This window comes from Zootoca vivipara, chromosome 17 (assembly GCF_963506605.1).
Source record: "Zootoca vivipara chromosome 17, rZooViv1.1, whole genome shotgun sequence".
In the NCBI taxonomy this organism is placed as follows: Eukaryota; Metazoa; Chordata; class Lepidosauria; order Squamata; family Lacertidae; genus Zootoca; species Zootoca vivipara.
In genome coordinates, this window is record NC_083292.1 from 36,361,976 (window position 1) to 36,372,607 (window position 10,632).

Below are 10,632 nucleotides of genomic sequence, written 5' to 3' on the forward strand. Positions count from 1 at the left end.
TAAAGACCAACTAAGTTTTTATTTTGGTATGAGCTTTCGTGTGCATGCACACTTCTTCAGGTATCTGAAGAAGTGTGCATGCACACGAAAGCCCATACCAAAATAAAAACTTAGTTGGTCTTTAAGGTGCTACTGAAGGAATTTTTTTATTTTACTTCGACCCAGACCAACACGGCTACCTACCTGTATATAGAATAAGGTTAAAGGTTGTTTTCTGCTGCTTCAGAGAAGTGGACACGGAGCAATGGATTCAAGCTACAAGAAAGAAGATTCCACCTAAACATTCGGAAGAACTTCCTGATAGTAAGAGCTGTTCGGCAGTGGAATTTGCTGCCAAGGAGTGTGGTGGAGTCTCCTTCTTTGGAGGTCTTTAAGCGGAGGCTTGACAGGCATCTGTCAGGAATGCTTTGATGGTGTTTCCTGCTTGGCAGGGGGTTGAACTGGATGGCCCTTGTGGTCTCTTCCAACTCTATGATTCTAGGTACGTAACCCGAGGTTCCACTGTAGTAGGGATCTGGCTGCCATTGGCTCTGGCGCCACCTACTGTTTGGGCTCCATGTATTCCACCTCACCAGTCCCAGTGGGTGCCACTCACCACTGCTGCTGGTTAGGGTAACCACTTTTGAATTTCCAACAATAGAGAGGGCAAAACCAAGGGCAAAGGAGGACATAAGTTTGCATTAGGGCTGTGCATGGGGACCTTTGATGCTCTTCCAACAGTTATCCCTATTGTGTGAGATATAAATTCTTTCTTTCTTTTATTGCATTGATATCCCTTTTTCTTCTTCACAGAGCTCAAGGTGGCCTGCAGGTTCTCCCTGTCCTCATTTTATCCCCACAACAACCCCGTGAGCTAGCTTAGGCTGAAAGACAGGGACTGGCCCAAGGTCACCTACTAACCTTCATGGTTAAGAGGGGATTCAAACTCTACTCTCCCAAGGTCGCAATCCAGCAATCTAACCACCACACCACCACTGGCACTCACTGGAGATCCATCAAAGCATTCTATAGTGCAGAAACTGCTAAAGGTTTTGTGTGTGTGTGCAGTTGGAGAAGTATGGAGGCAGGAAAGCAGAGAGCTGTATTTCATACCTTCCAAACAGCAGCCTTCTATCCACAGTGGTGCCAGCTAGGCTGGTGAAACCACATGCGCACAATATGATTTAATAAGTAACTATTATACTGCAATCAACAATCAGCATCACGGGCTGGGCTGGTTTGGGCTGCCCCCACTTGCCTTCCGCCTTAGCAGCAGCCTTAGCAAAGGCTGTTCCCTGCTCCCTTGCTCTGGCACATTCTGTCCCAGATCTAAAGATTGCTGAGAGTAAACCTTGAATACACCAGGCTTTGGAAGAAGTGGGCTTTCTTCCTTCATCCCCAGGGATGCATTCCCCATTAGCCTTCCTTTCTCTTTGCCTGTGTAAATCCAGTGTGTTTTGTTTTGACTGCAGCAAAAGTCCATGGTGGACTTGGAGATTCATGTTTGGGGGAAGCATCCAAAGACTTTCAATGGAACTTTGTCAAACAAATCAAAACAATTGGACTTCCTCACTCCATTTTGCTGGTTCCTGACAGTCACCGGATCCTATAACTACAGTCTCTTTGTAGCTTCCTGCTGGTCTTCCCCTCTCCCAGAAGTTTTCCCCCAGTGGGTTTCAGTAGGAGGGAGAGGAGAGAAGTGGGCAAAGAAGGCAGAAATGTAGGAAAGAAAAGGTAGATAATGAAACAGGTTGTTTGTATTGGAATCTTGCAGGAATGACATTTGATAACACATGAGTTGATTTCTGTTCCATCAGATTCTCTCATTTTCTCATTTCTCCAGTCTTAAATTCAGTTCTCCATATTTCTGCATCAGTTCAGATGTGCTATTACCGGTAAATCCTCATAGAAATTCATCAACATGTTAGTTCACATTTTCACAAAAGCACACAATTTGTCTGCATTTTCCCTCCTTCACACATTTTTGCAAACAATTTCCCTTACTAGCATGCACAACAACTTTTCATTTTTGCAGGCATAAAAACATTTTCATGCCCCTCCCTTTCTCTGCTTTTGAACATATTCTTTTGTTGCAAAATTGTCTTGCAAAATTGAGTGAAATGCAAAATTTGTAGGGTAGGTGTTTCTAGCTGCAGACCATTAGAGTATGAGAGGTTGGTTTTGGCCCAGCCTTATTCGAATTGGGAGAAACAGTTGATGGGTTTTGAGGGCAGCAAAATCACTATTGGTGAAGCTAGCAATACCTCTTAGTTCAAGGACAATCTGCACGACTGCTTTATGTGGATCTCAGGTAGAGGTGTATGGAACAAATACTCTGAAGTAAAACTCCATAACCCAAACCACTATGGTCCTTCTTGAAAGTCTTATAATTTCCCAGGACATTTCAGAGGTGTTTCATCCAAGTAGAAAGGTTTGAAATATGCTTCCAAATTTTGCTGTACAGGAAGGGTGAAGATCATTTCCCCCCTGGATAATAGATGACATACAATTCCCATCACCCCCAGCAAGCATGGCCAACATGTGATGGGAGCTGTAGTTCAGCAACAATTGGGAGACACAATCTATCCACACCTGTATTAGATAATGAGGAGGTGGAGATGCTCTGGGAGGTACCCCCTGGAGAGCATATGGTCCATGTTTTCCAACAGAAAATGAACAAATCTTGGAACAGATGCTCCTCTAGCCCCAAGAAAGAGATTGTTCTCAATGAGAACTTGAAAGCTTCTACCAGACTGCTTGAGGGCAACAGTGGTGAGAAGGTAGGTCACTCTCTGCAGGTCATTCTCTGGGTGATCTGCAGTGGATCTGTTAGGGGTTGCAATTCCAAATATTTTAGCAGAAGCGAGATTGTTTGCCTATGCTTCCATGGTCAATGTCCAGAGAATCTTCCTAATTGTTAAGAATTGTTTGATGGTGGAGCAAACAGCCTCTGGGCAGCCATTTTTCAGGAGTGTTATACTGTACTTGCAAGATCCCTGCATTGAGCAGAGGGTGGTAGTGGGTTGCATGGCCTTGATGGTCCTTGTCAACTCCAAAATACTAAGATCCTAAAAGTCACGTTTTCAGATTTTATTTCCTAGTCATCAGCACTACATACCAGCAATATCAAAGTTTTGTTAAAACAAGAAGAGCAATGTAGAATGACTTCAGATGCCGGCATCTGACGTTGCTTGTTGCATCTTCAGACAGGGCTCTGCCTCCCAGCTGAATGTTTTCCATGTGGAAAGAACTTATAATTACAGTAAGTAATTGCGCACTCTGTTTATGAGCATGAGTTGCTCACAAACCTCAGAACAATAGCACATGCAAGCTACACCCTACAGGTCCTTTTCCTCATAGCAAGCTAAAGCCACATTCTTGTATGAGATGCAATCTCTCAATTCCTGAGGTTTCGTCAATTGAAATCAAAGGAATCATCAAAACGATCAATGTGTCCCTGGTTTCTTGTGTTTAAGCTGTGCACGAACAAGGACGGATGGGTATAATCTTGCCACACGAGGATGTTTCTACTGATTCAATATTCTGGTGAGCTACAGTAAGCCATCAAAACAGAAGATGATACAGGGGAGGTGGACAACCTTATTTTTCTTCTGAGGGCCACATAGTCTCAAGGGTGATATGATGGGGGCCTCATGGATACCCTGAAATTGGATGCTGAGAAGTAACGTTTTAATAAATAAAATTTCTCATTTGCTTCTTTGTTATCTTTCTTCAAAGATAGGTTGACTCCAAAGACGGATGTCCACTAATGCCATCTTGGTTATGATTGAGTAGATGTTACTCAGAGTTCCAGCCAACCAGGCCCTCTTATAAGCTACTCCATTCCATTCTCCTAAACACCCCTCCCAGTTTTCCATTCCCACACCCCAAATACTGTGTCTTGTGTCCCCTGCACAAGCTCAGCCCTCATTGGGCTGTTTTGATAGACCCAGCTGAATTTGTTTTGTTCTTCTAGAGACGTTCTGTTTTCTTCCTGAGCCTGCTCATAGCCCTTTCATGTGCATGGGAGGGGTGGCATTTATTTAATGAATTTGCTATTAGAATCTGATTGGCGGACCAAGACAGTCTGACCACAGCAGTTCACGAATTCATAAGCTCAAGACTTGCTAACCCAGCAGGAATCATTCAGACAGGGCTTTCAAAGTCTCTGGGATTTCTTGCCAACTAACTTCTACTGAAGTGGATCTTATTATTATTATTATTATTAATACCCCACCCATCTGGCCGGGTTCCCCCAGTCATTCTGGGCGGCTTCCAACAAAATATTAAAATACAGAAATCCATCAAACATTAAAAGCTTCCCTAAACAGGGCTGTCTTGAGATGCCATCTAAAGGTCTGGTAATTGTTGTTCTCTTTGACCTCTGGTGGGAGGGCATTCCACAGGGTGGGAGCCACTACCAAGAAGGCCCTCTGCCTGGTTCCCTGTAACTTGGCTTCTCGTAGCGAACCGTCAGAAGGCCCTAGGCGCTGGATCTCAGTGTCCGGGCAGAATAGACTATTTAACTTTTTTCTACTGTAATTTGTTTTTTAAAATAATAATAATAATAATAATAATAATAATAATAATAATAATAATATATTTTTATTGAAAATAAGCTTTTTTAAAAATAATTGTTATTCAACAATACAAATTACCAATAACATAACCAATTACCACCCCCCCTTTCCCCCTCCCTTCCCTCCCTCTCCCACCCTCTCAGGACTTCCCTCAGCTCCCCTCTCTGCATGTTATAAAATTGTACATACCCTTTTGTTGTCTTTTTAAATAGTTTGTAAAAAGTTGTCCTTCTCACATAATTTATATGTCAACTTTGCCAACTCCGCATAACTCATCAGTTTTTCTTGCCATTGTTCTTGCATTGGGATTTCCTCATTCTTCCATCATTGTGCTAACAAGACTCTTGCTGCTATTGTAGCATACATAAATAAGTTCTAACAAAAATGTGTGTGTGTGTGTGTGTGTGTGTGTGTGTGTGTGTGTGTCATTTTGAACATCTTTTTCAATTCATTATATATCATCTCCCAATTTTTTTTTTTTACTTCTCTACATTCCCACCAAATATGATATAAAGTACCTTCTTTTTCTTTACATTTCCAACATATGTTTGACCCGGTTTTATACATTTTTGCCATTTTTACTAGTGTAATATACCATCTGTACATCATTTTCATGTAATTTTCCTTCAAAAGAGAACAGTCTGTAAATTTCAAATCTACCTTCCGCAATTTTTCCCAATCCTCAAATTGTATATTTTGTCCTATATCTTGCGCCCATTTGATCATAACCGATTTGACCTCTTCGTCTTTTGTTTCCCATTCTAGCAGAATGCTGTATGCTTTCTTCAGTAGTTTCACGTATTCTTCTATAACCTCCTTTTGAAATCTAGAAATTGTATAGCTAAACCCTTTCTTTTATCCTCCTTAAACATCTCATTTAATTGTCTGTAATGGAACCAACTCTGAAAATGATGTTTAATTTCTTCTTAGTCTTTTAATTTCCATTTTCCAACTTGATATTTCAATAAATCTCTATTTTTTGCCAAGTGGTTTGAGTAACAAAGCTTCTATTGGTGATAACCACCAAGGTGTTTTTTGTTCTATTAAATCCTTATACCTTTCCCACGCTCTCATTAATTATTTCCTTATTATATGGTTATAAAATCCTTTATGTACTTTTCCTTTCCCATACCATAGGTATGCATGCCATCCACATATTTTGCCATGTCCTTCCAAATCTAATGCTTCTTCCTTTTCCAGTTTTATCCAGCCCCTAATCCAAACCAAGCATGCAGCCTCATTATATAATTTAAGGTCTGGGAGGGCAAAGCCTCCTCTTTCTTTTTTATCTGTAAGTATCTTATGTTTAACCCTTGGCCTTTTGCCCCCCCCCCCTCCAGACAAATTTGGAGATATCCTTTTGAGGCAATCATCATTAAGCATTACTGGGACTGTCTGAAAAAGAAAGAACATTTTCAGCAGCACATTCATTTTTATCGCCGCAATTCTTCCTAATAGGGAGAGGTTCATTCTACTCCATATTTCTAGAGTCCTTTTTATCTCACACCATACTTTTTCATAATTGTCATAATTTTTTACTGTAATTTGGAAGTAATGCTGTGATTTTAGGTTGTACACCACCTTATGAACTCTCACACAAACATGCAATTTGGATCTATTTAAGTACTTAAATTAGCAAAATAAAACTGTGCTGGAAATGGTTGTTGAAGGACAGCATAAATTCTGTGAAACAAAGCAGTCTCCATTAATGTGATCTGTTCAACTCCGCTGTTCAACTCCACTTATTTAAGGGTTTCTAATGGTTCTCTGGAAGACATTTCTGATGTAGAATGAGGGCCCCAAGGTATCATATGGAACGGGATGCTGCTGCAACTGTGCTGACGCTAAGCTGGTCTAGGTGTAAGGGCACTGTTTTGTTTTCTCATGAGTAACGTGCTCCAAACTCTGTAACTGGTTTTTACAGAGTTTATTTATATACATATGTACAAGACAGAGCAATAATGTCCATGAGCATTTAGTCCGAGTCAGAATCCGGAAGTGGTGCGTGTCTAGATTGCTGCCAACATAGGAACTTTGGAGCCCTCAGTCTCCGCCTCTGCTCTTTGCACTTGCCCCCCCCCTTCGCTCCTGGGGTGAAGAAGCAGGAGCATTTCCTTCACCCCCTGAGCTGCTCAACTGTTGAGCAGGTTCCCTGGTTTCTGACACCTCCCCCTCCACCATGCTCGGGTCCGACGCTTCAGACCTTCCCTGGTGAAACTGTGAGTCATCAGCATCCTCAGACCCCCTCTCCGCCTCGGGAGCCTCAACACCGCTTTCAGAACGGCCAACCTCCTGGAAACCTGGCACCGCTCCACTGGGCTCTCCGCTGACCCCTGGTGGTCCCCTGACATCCAGTCAACTCACTTTCTGGACAGGAGGCAAGAAGGGAACCCTACGCATTGCCACATTTCAGTTCAACCATAGAAGAAAAACGGGAGGCAAATGTTTTACGATGCAATGGAAATTTTAATACAAGAGCAAAGAGATGAAAATAGTTCAGTGAAAAGGGCAAATAGAATACAGACTGAAAGACACCATGTTCCATAATACTTTCTTCCTGCAAGAAAGCAAGGGTCTTAGAACAGGATGGAAGAAGATCACAAATCCAAATGGTATACAATGCATGTTCAGAAATGGGAGCATTCACAATCAGGGTTGCATTTTCTTTTTCTTTTTGGGTGGAGAGAGATCTTCTTAGGACATTACACTGGGGGTTTTAGGGAAGGGCCCCAGTGTGGCGTTCATATAGCAATCTCTCTCTGGCTGTTTCTCCCAATTCCACAATGCCCAATTCAGATGCCACAGGCTGTTGCTTGTGCCAGTTCTGACGCTGGGTGTTCAATATCTCAGAAGGCAGTGGTAGGAACTGGTCCAGCTCTTCCTTTCTTTTTGTTTGCCCTATCGTTCTTCCATGCACATCCTTCTTTGGTCTTGATTTAGAATTGGCTCCATGGTAGCTGGGGCTGAGAGTAGAACTCGGACATGTTGGAGCCACCACTGGCATATAGAGAAGATCTGCCACCACCATATCTGTCAGCACATGGGTTGTACTGCTGAATGGCAAAAGGCTGGTCAGGGCAACAGAGAGCTGGCCCTGGGATGGTCAGGACAAAAGGTGGTGGCTGGATGGTCACTGTTGAAGGAGGGCACTGGGCGTAGCAAGAATCCTGCCACATACCAGAACGACGGCCAGCAGACATCTTTGAGGTTTAGAGGTGGATCTGAAGGAAGATGGAGTAAGCATTATGCAGAGTTGGCAATAAAGATAAGTTGTTTGAGACATACACTGGTTAAGGGCTCTGTTGGATCAGACCAAAAGGCCATCTACTTGCACACCATGGAAAAAAATAATCTGATTGATTGGCAACTTCCTCTTTGTGGGACTCATAGCTGGGCAGTAATATATTCTGGTTTATCTAGCTCTGTATTTTCCTCATTGAGTAGAAAGTTGGTTCTTGTAAATCTACATGGCCTCCTCCAACTCTACAATTTAGATGAGCCAGCCTTCTGGCTCGATATAAGCAATTCCCATAACCAAATGAGAAAGTGCAGAAGGTCTCAGGTCTAAATAGTGGTGGTATCAGTTTAAAGGACCTATCATAGAAAGAATGAGAAGTACTTCAGCCTGACACCAAGAAACCTGACACATTTTAGGATAGATAGCCCAAGGGCCTAGTAGTTTCCTCTTGTTGGGACTCACAGCTTCATGGTAGAGCTATGTAGAAAGCAACAACTGCCGCCGCCACTGCTATTGCTACTGCAAAGCTTGTGGGTTCTAGCAAAAAGGAAGCTATCTCCCATTTGGACCAATGATAAACCTCAATCAAGTATCTCATCTAAGCATGTAAATCAGTGTTGAGGAACCTGTGGCAACAACTGGCAACCATAACTCTACCACAAAGGTTTTGAATTCTACTGAAAAGGAAGCAATCTACATTGGACTTTCTACTCCAATAACAATATTCAAGGAAGATTCTCATCTATGCTGGTAAATCAGTGGTGAGGAACCTACGGCACTCTGGAAGTTGCTGGACTGCAGCTCCCATTTGTTGGAGAGATGGAGTCCAATGACATCTAGAAGACTGCATGTTCCTCACCTATATTTGTAAGCCCCAGAGAGCTTTTGCCAGTTGGACTACCCCAACCCACTACAATATTCCAACATGCAAAGAAGAAGAAGCAACACAGGCCGATTTGCTTGAAACCCAATGGAGCAAATCCCTAAGCCTACTTATCCTCAGCAATCAACAGCTACTGACAGACTCCTGCAGGACTGTGGCACACGAAGAAGAAAAAGAAGAAGAAGAAGAAGAAGAAGAAGAAGAAGAAGAAGAAGAAGAAGAAGAAGAAGAAGAAGAAGAAGAAATGACCACAGTTCCAGAATCTCAGTGGACTTACCTATTTCTCTGAGAAGTGCAGAAATTAAGATAAGTATTTGGAAGAAGCCTAGAGCACAGGCTTTTTATACTGCTTGGTAGGAGGAAGCATGTTTAAGACTTCTTCTTTTTTCCCCCAGGGGGTATGATGGTGAGCTGATAAATTGCCAGAGGGAACACCCCAGGTTGCTGCAAAAAGGTGACACCCTTTCCTTGATAATCTAATATTCATGAATTATCACCTCACTTTCATCATACATTTCTCTCGAACTCAGTATCGAGAGAAATGTTACAATACCAGTGACTGCATGATGAATATTTCAGCCTTGCATGGACAAAGTGTCATGACTCAGCATTTCGTCTTCATGAAGCTGCTTCCCGGAAAATTGTACATCCCTATCAACAAATGGTTTCGGGACATAGCTGGTGTTAGTGGTCTTCAGGATAGAGTCACTGTCAATGCCTTGAAGCCACTAATTTGGCCACTCCATTCTCCCTTCATGGAAGACCCCTGAAAAGATGGGGGTCTGGAAAAGGTGCAGAATAAGGCAACCAAAATGAGCGAGGAGCTGGAGCCATATCAGCAAAGGTTGCAACAATTGAAAAGCTTGCAACTCTTTAGAGAATAGGCAAGTAAGGGGATAGAGGCCTGTGAGATTATGTTGGTGTGGACAAAGTGGACCCTCTCTCATAATACTACAACCCAATGGGGTCATCCAATGAAGCTGAATGTTGGAAGATGCAGGTCAGACGAAAGGAATGATTTCTTCATGCACTGCATGGTTAAACTATGAAATTCACTCATTAATATATAGTGATGGCAACTAACCTTGAAAGACTTTAACATAGCAATAGACAAATTCATGGAGGCTATCAATGGCTCCAAGTCATGATGATTGCTCATTACTTACTCCACCCCTGACCAGTGGCCATGCTAGCTAAGCCTGGTGGGGGTTGTAGTGTAACCACAGTCAGTGTTGCAAGCCAAAAATGGCTTATCTTCTGAGTTAGACCAATAAAACTCAGAGACAAGAGGAGTTAGGAGTCCATTTTGTTTTTTTGCAAAGCAATAGGCTACAGTCGAATCTTTTCGCAAAACTGCAACCCCGCCCAAAGGTCGGGCAGAGGAATCTATAACATTTCAGACAAAGGATTTCATTTTAACAAATCATATAAATCATTACATCATTGTAGTTTAATATGCATGTGCAATTAGCATTGATACTTAAACCGTGATTCTCAATAATGTGTTACATTGTGAGATAGTGTGCGTGTTGGGAACCTGTGTTGCGTGTACCATGTAACAACTTATGTTAATGTGTTCTGTTGTGGTTTTGTTGTTGTATAGTTGTTTAGTCATGTCCGGCTCTTCGTGACCCATGGACCATAGCACGCCAGGCACTCCTGTCTTGCACTGCCTCCCGCAGTTTGGTCAAACTCATGCTAGTAGCTTCGAGAACACTGTCCAACCATCTTGTCCTCTGTCATCCCCTTCTCCTAGTGCCCTCCATCTTTCCCAACATCAGTGTCTTTTCCAGGGAGTCTTCTCTTCTCATGAGGTGCCCAAAGTATTGGAGCCTCAGCTTCATGATCTGTCCTTCCAGTGAGCAATGTGTTCTACAATAGCTAATGTGTTCAAGAATGTGTTCTACAATAGCTAACTGATTTAAGATGGTTTGGCAAGTAGGAAAAAAACC

At 42.5% G+C, this 10,632-nt stretch overlaps 1 long non-coding RNA gene across 1 annotated transcript; it reads right to left on the minus strand.

Annotated features, from left to right (window-relative positions):
• Positions 1-7,004: 7,004 nt before the first annotated feature.
• LOC118076483 (uncharacterized) lies at positions 7,005-9,170 on the minus strand. The gene is made up of 2 exons (XR_004691503.2): positions 8,958-9,170; positions 7,005-7,780 (listed from the first exon to the last, which is right to left on the minus strand). It is a non-coding gene; the product is annotated as an uncharacterized LOC118076483 (long non-coding RNA).
• Between the last annotated feature and the right edge of the window lie 1,462 nt (positions 9,171-10,632).